Raw genomic sequence first — 11,121 nt, forward strand, 5'->3', positions numbered from 1 at the left:
ACACTTCCAATGGAACTGAAAGGGGGCAAAGCACTGTCTTTTTTAAGGGGCATAACATTATGAAGCAGGAAAAAAATGCATGTTTATAGATGTGAAGAACACATCTTTTAAACCATAGGAGAGGAGGATAAACAGCCGTCTGCCTTCTTCCTGCACACTTTTTCCTCGGAAACGCCACACCAGTAAATCTGCTGCCCAGATACCCATCTTGCGACAAACTGGTGGTAGAAAAAGAAGCAGGACTGGGAGAGTGGTAGAATAGGACCATCCTTCATTGCACAGTTATAGATGGAGGACAGTGCATTGAGGTGGCCCATTTGTTACTCTCACGTTCTATAGGTCTGCTTAGGTTATTCGTGTGTCTGATTATTCTGTCATTTCTGGGTCCTGCATTCATTATTTCCACGTTGATGACTGAGTAATAGAACGAGAAGGAATCATATCTAGGAGGTATTCCCGTTGACGGTCCACAGCTGACGACTTGTGCACAGTGAGGCCAGGATTCACAAAGGTTAAAGTTCCTCCTAGGAAATGGAGGGTAATACTTGTTAGTGATAGCTTTCAAAATTAGAACGTAAACAACCTGTAAATGTTATCTGCAAAGGGGGGAACCAAACTATATCCAATACAACAGACATTTGAGTACATAAAAGCATTATGGGCCGTCTATCCATTGTACAGCGCTAAGAAATACGATGGCACTATATAAAATAACCATGTTTCAGTTTAAACCGCAATGCGACAAGCTTATAGACAGGACTCTAATACAAGAGCAAGGAACTATCAAGGTCTGAGCCTAAAAGAAGGAAAAATTAGTACATCGGAAAATTAAAAGCCTCTATATAATATTTGTTGCAAAAGTGTCTCATGAACGGGAACTTTGTAATTCTTATGAATCCTCACACAAGCTATGTATTGAAACGATGCTGGAACATACGCTAGTTCCAAGTGTGACCAGTCCGCTTTTTAGATGCTGCACTTATACTGTTCTTTATAACTAACCCTCGTTGTTGCAGTTTAGAAAAATACTAAGAGCTAGCAGAGAGGAGACAAATGGGGCGAGGTATTGATCTCAGGCACTTCGTTGTCCAGGGACAGGTGGTTCTGATGTGCTTAATCAGTAAAAGCAGTGGTTACATGTTTCAATTCACACAAAAGACCTTAGCGGATAAACCAGACATAGGAAAAAGGCCCAATTCTCAAAAAAAGTTTTTTGGTATTTTTGAGGATAGGAGGATAGGATTCATTACCTGCATTAATCTGGGTCTTTTTCCAGTTTCCTGATGCCATGTTGCCCTTGTTCATAGAACGTTCTCCAGGTTTAACCGACCGATTGGCATGGGTGGCAGCATTCTGCACCTTGGTCGTAGGGGGGAAAGTGTGCAAAACACCTCGGGTGGTCCCTGATAATCCACGTGAGATTGGTGTTGTACTCTAGGAGAGAAGAGTTTAAAAGAAATATTTTTTTGTGTGCTTACCAAAGATCATAGCAAGAGAAAAATGCTTGTTTACCACATAGGCGGGGGGGGGGGGGACAAAGATGTGGGGGAAATACATCAGGGATGTACAAAAAGTACACTGGTCTATAGTGCTTTCTCTACACAATACAAATTCATCTGCAAACATCTAGCTACAGCTTATTCTCAGAACAGTTTTAGCTGCCCCTCTGCTCACCTGTTTCAAAGAGTGGTGCTGCACAGTGTGCTCCGCCTTGGTTTGCGCAGGGGATGAGCTCTGCTGCAATATCCGCTGCTCGATCTCCTGCTCCTGCTGTAGAGCCTTGACAAAGGCCGCCTTCAGTCGGTTTGTGTGTTCTGCTTTCAATGCCTTCTTCTGGTTGGTGGTCATGCACACCTCACACATGATGGTCCCGTTCTTCTCCTGCCTCCAGCGGCTAGTGAAGTCAGTCTTGCACTGGGCACAGCTGTAAGGCTCACGGGAGGAAGGTGCCGGCACCGTTTTACCTGTCAGGGTGAGGCTTTCATTAAGCACAGGCTGAACAACACAAGTTCTACTAAACAAAACAAGTAGTAATTACATATTTTTACAGCCTTCATGAGCTAAAGGTGTGATGGAAATACAAGACCTATTAGCAGAAAGACTTTAAAAGTGCCTAATAAAGATTTTAACTATTTAAGATGCACCCTCCCTCTGTTACTCCTAAATGTCATTGTGCATTTCATGTCCTCTGTTCAAGGTCACCTTGGGTCTCCAGCAGATTCTGCACCACCTCTTCCAGCCCCACCAGGTAGATGAACTCATTGTTAGCCGCACTTGGCAGAAAGTTTAGTTCAGGCGCCGGAGGCTTCGGGGGAGGGATTTCAAGCAAGGTCTTTTCCAACTGCTTGCGAAGGGCTAGCTTAGCAGCAGCTTGCCGGCTGGCAGGGGAATCGTTTGATGAAACGCTAGCAGAGATGCTGTTGCCTGTCGACCCTTTCAAAGACGTTGGGGATGCCTATGTAAGGAATGCATTAAACTCAGGTAAGGTATTGGTATAGAACATCTATTAGGTATAAGAAATGCATTAACACACGAGACTGGCATCAGCAATGACTCCAGCAGCACACCTTTCAGATAGACAAGACTGGATTTGGACATCAAGGAAAGGGGCAGTATACACACATCCTGTTGTGCACGCAAGACAACTCGAAAGACTTCGAATTAGGGAAAACAGTGTGCTTTAATGCAGTGTAACAGTAGCACTTTCATTAGACATTTTCTAACCCTTACAGGCACTATTTTCACTCACCTGCGGTATGTTGACTAAAAGGCTTGTGTTTGGTACATTGGCCACACGGATTAAACCTTGCTGGATTATTCTTTGACCTTGCATCTGGACACTGGGTACAGATGCCCGAGGGGCCAGCAGTAGTGGAGGAGGTCCAGTGCTTGGGTGTTGTCTGATATTGTGAATCTGGTGGGGAGATACAGAGATGGGCTGATGGTAGGAGGGAGGGTGCAGTGGAAAGAGGAAATCATGAATGGGAAAAGGAGTAATCAGAATGAGGGTAGTGCCAGCTTCAGTTTTTGTCTATATTGTTAAACACATCATGCTGCAGACAAGAGAGGACTAACACTAAATTTAAAAATCTTGTGTAATGAAATATCAAAGCCCGTATAAACAATATTATGAGGTCTCCAAACAGAAAAATGCATGACAGAAACCATAAGTCACACTTTGGAGGTGGAGGGTGAAATGATCACCCACATGAGTGTGACTGCCCTCAAACAATGGGGACAAAACGTCTTGTGACCAAGCTGAATGTGTGTGCCACATACAATTCAACATTCCTGCTATATTCAGGTTGTCCTTACTCATTAACACTGAAGAACTGCTTGTCTGCTGCCAATATAGGAAAGGACACAGTTTCATAACCAAACAATATAATTACATAGGTACTGTGTATGTATATATATACATACATACATACACACACACACAGTACCTATGTAACAGCAGATCAACTACTTCTGTGCAACGATAACAATTTGTTCAATTTTCATAGGCTATGCACAGGGTTCCTAACAAAACTGTAGCTTTATTAACTGCAAATTGCGGCAACCCCCATGTTTTAAGAGTAAAGCTTTGCAGTGCCTATAAACTCAGGCTTAAATTCTCTACCCTCGTCAAAAGTTCTTGGCCCGTAGCACGTACGGTGTTCATTTTAAATGTAATGCATCGGATATATCTAGTATATGCATGACTTATTTTGCCACCATGACATAAGGAGGAAAGGGATAAGAAGTTTACCTGTGCTCCTCTAACAAGAGTTGGCATTACAATCTGCGTTGACTGCTTGGAAGGTGCCTGCTGTACTCCTCGGACCAAGGGGGGAGGAATAACTGTGCCTGAAATCCGTGAGGTTACCTTGATACAGGACAGAAAAATATGTAAGACCTATAATACAAACAAAACACCTACAGGATTTCCCTTTGTGCAAAAGAAACAGTTACTGCTTACCTTCTGAGGGGCAGTCTCCTTCTGGATCTGGCTTTGTCGAAGTTTCTTCAGCAGAACCAGTTTCGCTTCCTCTAACCGTAACTCCTCCTTAAGTTGCTTAATTATTCTGTCCCGCTCCTCTGGACTGCTCCTCTGCAATAACTAGGAGAGGCGATAAAAAATTAAATGTAAAAAGATCATAAACAGAAGCCTGGTAATGTAGCCGACAATAGCTCTACATCCAATATGCCAAGTTGCCAGTAGGTCTCCTAATCTTCTTTCTAGTATACGGCCACATCGACTAAATCTAAAAACAGAACACTTGCCAAATACCGTTTAACAAACTTACCAAGAAAGTCTCTGATTTGGGCTCTTTGGCTGACTTGGTCAAACCGTTCATCCGAGGACTGGAGGGCTCGTTATCAGATAATACAATGACATCTGGAGATGGGACCCTTTTTTCTCTCTTAATCTCACTAAAGAAAAAAAAATTGAACACTCTAAACCACAGGAAAAAAAAAAAAAAGTGACATGACTAAAATGTGAGAATGAAATCAAGCCAGGCCTTCCATTTGCCTTTCAGTGCAGATCTTGGTATTCCCAGCTTTCACATGCCGCGGAAATCATAATGGGAGCATAATGTATAGACGCCACTGCTACAGACATCTCTACTCATAGTACATTTAGCAGGCTCCATGAAAATCTCCCAAACATTTTACGCATTTGATCTGTGCTCTCAACAGTTTGGAGGCTGTGGGTACTGCTACTATCCAACATGACGCAGGAAACCTTAAAGTCAAACAAAGCTTTGAGCTGTTCATTCATTTAGATTACCTACCGCTTGTATCGCTTTGTCAGTTTGCTTTAAGCGGATGTATTTTGTTTACAGGTTTGGCACATGGTATTGCTTATTGTATGTACTGCTCAACAGCAGGACAGAAAAGTTTGTTTCATGTACAGAACAGTAAAATGTATTTGGAAGAGTGACAGAAGTTTTAAAGTATTTGAGTACTGTGATTTGTTCCTGTCTGGTGGTCCGCATGAAATGAGGCGCACTTAACAGGGGGAATTTGCATAGACAGATGGCCAGAAAAGCACTTGCTCATACTGCTGCTTTGTTGGCATTAGGGCTGCAACAACGAATCGATAAAATTGATAATAATCGATTATGAAAATCGTTGTTAACGATTTTCATAATCGATTAGTTGAATCGATTTTTATCGATTTATAAAATTATGTTTTTCAGAGCAAACGCTCTGAAAAACTCCCGTCCTTCTATAATCCGATCTCAAACCGAGATCGGATTATAACTGTAGAATCCAGACCCCCCGCAGAGCTGCAGGAGACCTGGATCCTCTCTGCCACCCGGTGAGGGTCTGTGCAAAACACACAGACATCCTCCGCTTCTCCCCTTCCGCTTCTCCCCTCCACTTCCGCCGGGGCTTCTATTACTGAACCCGGCGTCACGTGACCTTCCGGTGCGGCTTCCATCATGGAAGCCCCAACGGAAGCGGAGGGGAGAAGCGGCTGTCTGCGCGCATCACACAGACCCCTACCGGCTGCCGGAGAGGATCCAGGTCCCGTGCAGCGCCTGCAGGGGATTTGGATTTTAGTGCGCGATGTGCGCAACCTCCGGTACTTCATCTCGCTGCCACTTCCACCTGCCCCACCAGGGGTTAATATATCAACAGAAGAAAAACAGGACAAGTAAGCAGCACTGGGTAAGTATTATCTTTATTTTTATGCTCATTTGCCCTGTGTTTCTTCTGTTGATATATTAACCCCTGGTGGGGCAGGTAGAATTTTTGCGGGATCTATTAATTATGTGCATTTGTGGGTTTTTTTTATGTCTATAATATTTGATTTATTGTCCATATATTTATATATATTTATATTGTATTGTGTATTTTTTTTGTCTATATTTAATAAATATAAAAAACAATTTTAGTGATGTCAGTTTTTCTTATATCGGGGGGGGCATAAGACATATCAGGGGGCACAGTGGCATAAAGGGGCTATAAGGCATATCAGTGGGGACAGTGGCATAAAGGGGCTATAAGGTGTATCAGGGGGGACAGTGGCATGAAGGCGCTATAAAGTGTATCAGGGGGGACAGTGGCATGAAGGCGCTATAAAGTGTATCAGGGGGGACAGTGGCATGAAGGCGCTATAAGGTGTATCAGGGGGGACAGTGGCATAAAGGCGCTATAAGGTGTATCAGGGGGGACAGTGGCATAAAGGGGCTATAAGGCATATCAGGGGGGACAGTGGCATATCGGGGTAAAAGGCATATCGGGGCATGGTGGCATATCAAGGGTAAAGGTATATAGGGGGCTATAAGGCATATCAGGAGGGCACAGTGGTATATATGGGGCTATAAGGCATATCAGGGGGCACAGTGGCATATTAGGGGACAAAGTGGCATATCAGTGGCATATAGGGGGCTATAAGGCATATCAGGAGGGGTATAATGCATATCAGGGGACAGAGTGGCATATAGGAGGTATCCCCTTATACCTCCTATATGCCACTCTGTCCCCTGATATGCCTTATACCCCTCCTGATATGCATTTCTGGGACAGAGAGGCAAGCTGGGGGTGAGATGTGCATAACTGGGCAAAAATAGTTTACATGAATATTTACTAGTAAAGCTTTTTTTGGTATTTTTTGAGTTCTTGTTAAAATATAGCTTTAATTATTATGTCAGTAAAATAAGAAGGCGAATCGTGAAATGCCATTGTAAATTATACGTTTTTATTTAAAATAAACGAAAAATTTGCATATTTTTTTTTACCCGATTAATCGAAAAAATAATCGGCCAACTAATCGATTATGAAAATAATCGTTAGTTGCAGCCCTAGTTGGCATACTGTAACACCTAGCAAAAGGGGCAGTCTGGCATAGGAAGAATCTACCCCACTTCAAGTTGCATGTGTTTGGAAATCAGGACCTAGGAGACTCCTTTCATACATTGTACTTGCATGTGAACCTTGTCACCAGCAATAACACGTACGGCAGGTAAGGATACAGAAGTTACCAAAAACTCATCCAGTTACTAGAAACCAAAACTTTAACAGCAAACTTAGTTAACTAGGGCTGCAACAACAGATAATGAAAATCGTTGCCAACAATTCGATTTTATCAAATATAAGATGTGTTTTTCTATAGCAAATGCTCCGAAAAATACCCTTCGTTTTATAAATCGGGTATAAGGCATATCAGAGGGCACAGTCGCATATCTGGGGGTATGTGGCATATGTGGGGAGGACAGAGTGGCGTATCTGGGGGTATGTGGCATATCAGGGTATATAAGGCATACGTGGGAGGCAGTGTGGCAAGCCTGCGCTCAGGTGTGAATAACTTGAGGGGCAGGTTGGGAAATAAAAACAAATGCATTTTTCCCGAAGTTTTTTTTATTCTATTTGTTTTTAACATCCAGTTTGTTCTTTAAATTATCTTAAATCTATGAAAAATTTACATTTTATTTTCCGATTAATCGAAAACATAATCAGCCAGCTAATAGATCAAAAGGTGCAAGAACAATGATGCTAACTATGATGCTGCCACTAGATGGCGCACAAAGCCAGTAAATCTCACATTCTTAGCATTGCCAGCAGCTGCCAGAGACAGAGCAAATGTGTAAACCTGTACGGGTGCACTCAAAAGGGGGGGGTGCACTCACTTTTTTGCCAAGGTTTGAGGGGACAGCAAATTCACACTGTTATACAGGCTGTACACTCACTACTTTACATTGTAGCAGAGTGTCATTTCTTCAGTGTTGTCACATGAAAAGATATAAAATTTACAAAAATGTGAGGGGTGTACTCACTTTTGTGAGATACTGTACATCTAGACAGGGATCCATCAGCATCATATGCAGTTCGTTGCCTGTCAAACAAACCTCAGCACATGTGATATACACCTTACCGATGAGTCATTTGCTGCCACCGATTGGCTAGCTGCTATGTATTCACATTTAGGTGACAATCCTATACAAAGTTAAAGAGCTGGGAACAGGCCCTGCTGGAGGACAAAGTGTCAAACCCTGCGAATCACCCCAAAACAGGGTTCCCCTCTTCCTTTACACCCATTGGTAAGCTGGAAGCGTCTGGTTTTATACATGGCGGGTGCGTGTACAGTACCAGCTAGAATTACATGACTTATCCAAGGTCAGTTTCTAGCAAGATGAAACATTTCTCAGGTGACAAAATCCAGATGAAATTCTGCAGCCTTAGCTACCTGGATACACTAGTTACTAGGGCAGCAGGCGTTTAACAAAAGTAAGATAGAAGAGCAGATTAAAAGTGCTGTGCATATTTTGATCTGGCTGCAGTGTTCCCACGCGCATTTGCCCCTTTCCATACCACCCAGCACTACGCCATGCAGGTGAGGTGCTCAGGCCAACACATCGCCTTCCGTAAGATACACAGGCATCCATCCAGCTCCAGCACTGGCTCGACAAACACTGCACGCAGGTCCATGTACACGTGTAACTACTGATTTCAATAGGAGAACTTTCCTGTCACCAACAGGTCCTTTGTCTGCGCCATTACTGGGAGGCAGAAGCTTCCAGGAGTAAAGCAGCAGACTATGCGCACCGACAGAGCGGGCCATCGAGTGCTAAAGCATGCAACATGTGCAACGACAAGCGCTGGCTGGAGTGGGGTAGAGCTCGCCGCCACTGGACGCAAGCCCCTCAGTTCCAGTGAAGGGCGACATTAATGCCACAGCATACAGTCATTTTAGAAAACAGTATGCTTCCAACTATGCAACATTAGTTTGGGGAAGGCCCTTTCCTGATCCAGCAATGTCCATAAAATATGTGGTTTGAGCAGCTAGGAGTGGAGGAACATGTGTGGCTTTTAAACATGTCGTCCATCAGCACCTGAACTCACAAAGGCTTTTAGCTGGATGGGCGCAAATTCCCACAGACAAACGCTAAAGTCCTGTGTATAGCCTTCCTGGAAGAGGGCAGGCTGCTAATGTCCAACAAGCACATACAGGTGTGATGGCCATGTGTCCACACACTTTGAGAACATTTTAATCACAAGAGCCAAGCAGATGGCGAGATTACATTGTCTTGTTATAACGTTTAAGCAAACAGTTCTTAAAACAGATTCATAGCTAATGCCACAACTGCCCTAATAACAGCTAGCATTAACAATGCTAAACCACCCAAAGCTTGATTATTCAGTATGCCAATGAAGAGATTTCCACAAAAAAAAAAAAAAAAAAAAAGCTGAAACATTTCATTTTCAGATCAACACAAAATCTCACATGCTGACATTTTAAGATGCATTAGATCATGACATGTAATAAAATGTGAAGTACAAAATATGAGTGACAGGATATATTATATATACAGTATATATAAAATATATAGGTATATGCGTGCTTGCCTTTTAGTATTTTAAGTCTTATCGGGATTATAGGCCATTATCCGTTAAATTAGAGGTAAATCAGACCAAAATACTCTACTTAAGGCCAAGCATTGGGTTTGGCTCACCAAAAGGGTTAGGCACAACTAGTAAACTAAGAAGCATATGCACGTCAGTTTATTTAAATTACCGGTAAATCCATCATGATGAACAATACTATAGGGAATTTTGCCTACGGAAACATCACAAGCCTACAAGCCTTCACACACACACCATGGGGCAAATGTAAAAACTCCAAGAAACGTCCATATTACCGTAGCCCTTTCATAATCTCATTCTGGGTCTAGCGGGAAAATTAATACCACGCCAGTTATCTTAAAATACTTTATATAATCAACATTGAACAATTATTAAATCCGTTTACCTGGTCAACGCCTTCATTTTATTTATAACCCTTGTAGTGCCATACCTACAGTCATCAACAGTTCAGAACAAACAAGTCGGCGACAGGCTGCACACACTAGTAAGAGCTTTGTATGTAAAATAGTCTGGCCTCACAGGGAACACTAAATTAGTCCCATAAAAGCAGAGTATACAGGATTTTGATGCTTATGGGATATGAGCGGTTTTTAATATTTTTAAACACAGGTTGGATTTGATGTGACCGGTCTAACTTTGCAAGACTCAAGACATCCAGGAGAAGAGAAAGTGGATCACTACTTGTACACAAACATTAAGGACACTCAACAAAACAGCCACAGGGTGGCAGTGTGGTAACAGAAAAGGGACAGACACCAAGAGCTCATATCTACTTTCTGTTAAGGGGTAAAATATTTAGTGTATTAATCCATCCAATGGGAGACCAATATATTTTATATACAAAACAAAAAAAAATAAATATCAAGTTTTATGTATTGTATTAAGCGCTGCATAAATTTTGCCTATACTGTACTTACCACCTAATGCCCAGACTCTACACCTGCATATTTGAGGAGATTCTTAGAATTTAGCATGATTCAGTGTGTGATATATATGGTTTGTTGACACTGCATTCCATGTTGGGAGTCTGCATCAGATGACATCAGTGACTAACTCACCTGCCTTTTTCACTTTCTGTATCGAACCTTGGATTCTACTCACACAAAACAATAAATAATGACTGGGTGTATCAAGTCAAACTCTGACCCAGCATCACTTTAACTCTCCCTAAACAAAGCCACGTATGCATGAGACTTTTACAAGATTCACCTTTTTGAGGTGCTCATGTCCATCGGCTCATCTCCAGTCTGTACCTCCACTTTGATCGTGGCCTTCACTTCTCCTCCTTTCAGTAATCCAGGTACTTTGCCAGGTCCAGGGTCTGCCTTCACAAGGAGTTCCCCATCTCCGCTCATATCCAACAGTCCTTTTTCTAGTTTCAGCTTTTTACTGTCTACATCATTCTGGGTCACCTCTCTCTCCAGTGCTCGCTTTTGACTCCGTGTCCGACATGCTTCGTCTGTCATTGTGCCAATCTATCGGGAAGGAAAACATTTGCGTTAATGTGGACAACAGTGGACAGTTAGATGTTACCATTGTCAGGCTACAATTCTACACGTCACTGTGTAGGATTTATCCTATAGTTTCAACAACAACAAAAAATTACACAGGCGGTTAACCCTATACAAAAAATGTATCTGACAGTTTTACTACACTCACTCCAAAATATGAGCATTTACTGCAGTTTTGAAAGCAAAGAGCGGACCCCAGGTGGTATTGCGTCGTGACATCACAAGTCCCCACGTGACCCTACTCTTTATTTCC

At 42.5% G+C, this 11,121-nt stretch overlaps 1 pseudogene; it reads right to left on the minus strand.

Moving 5' to 3' along the window:
• Window positions 1-396: 396 nt before the first annotated feature.
• Window positions 397-10,823, minus strand: LOC149280832 (transcriptional repressor p66-alpha-like; annotated as a pseudogene).
• Between the last annotated feature and the right edge of the window lie 298 nt (window positions 10,824-11,121).

The sequence above is a fragment of the Sceloporus occidentalis genome, unplaced genomic scaffold (assembly GCF_023333645.1).
Source record: "Sceloporus occidentalis isolate IW3139 unplaced genomic scaffold, rSceOcc1.0.p SCAF_145, whole genome shotgun sequence".
NCBI classification, from domain to species: domain Eukaryota; kingdom Metazoa; phylum Chordata; class Lepidosauria; order Squamata; family Phrynosomatidae; genus Sceloporus; species Sceloporus occidentalis.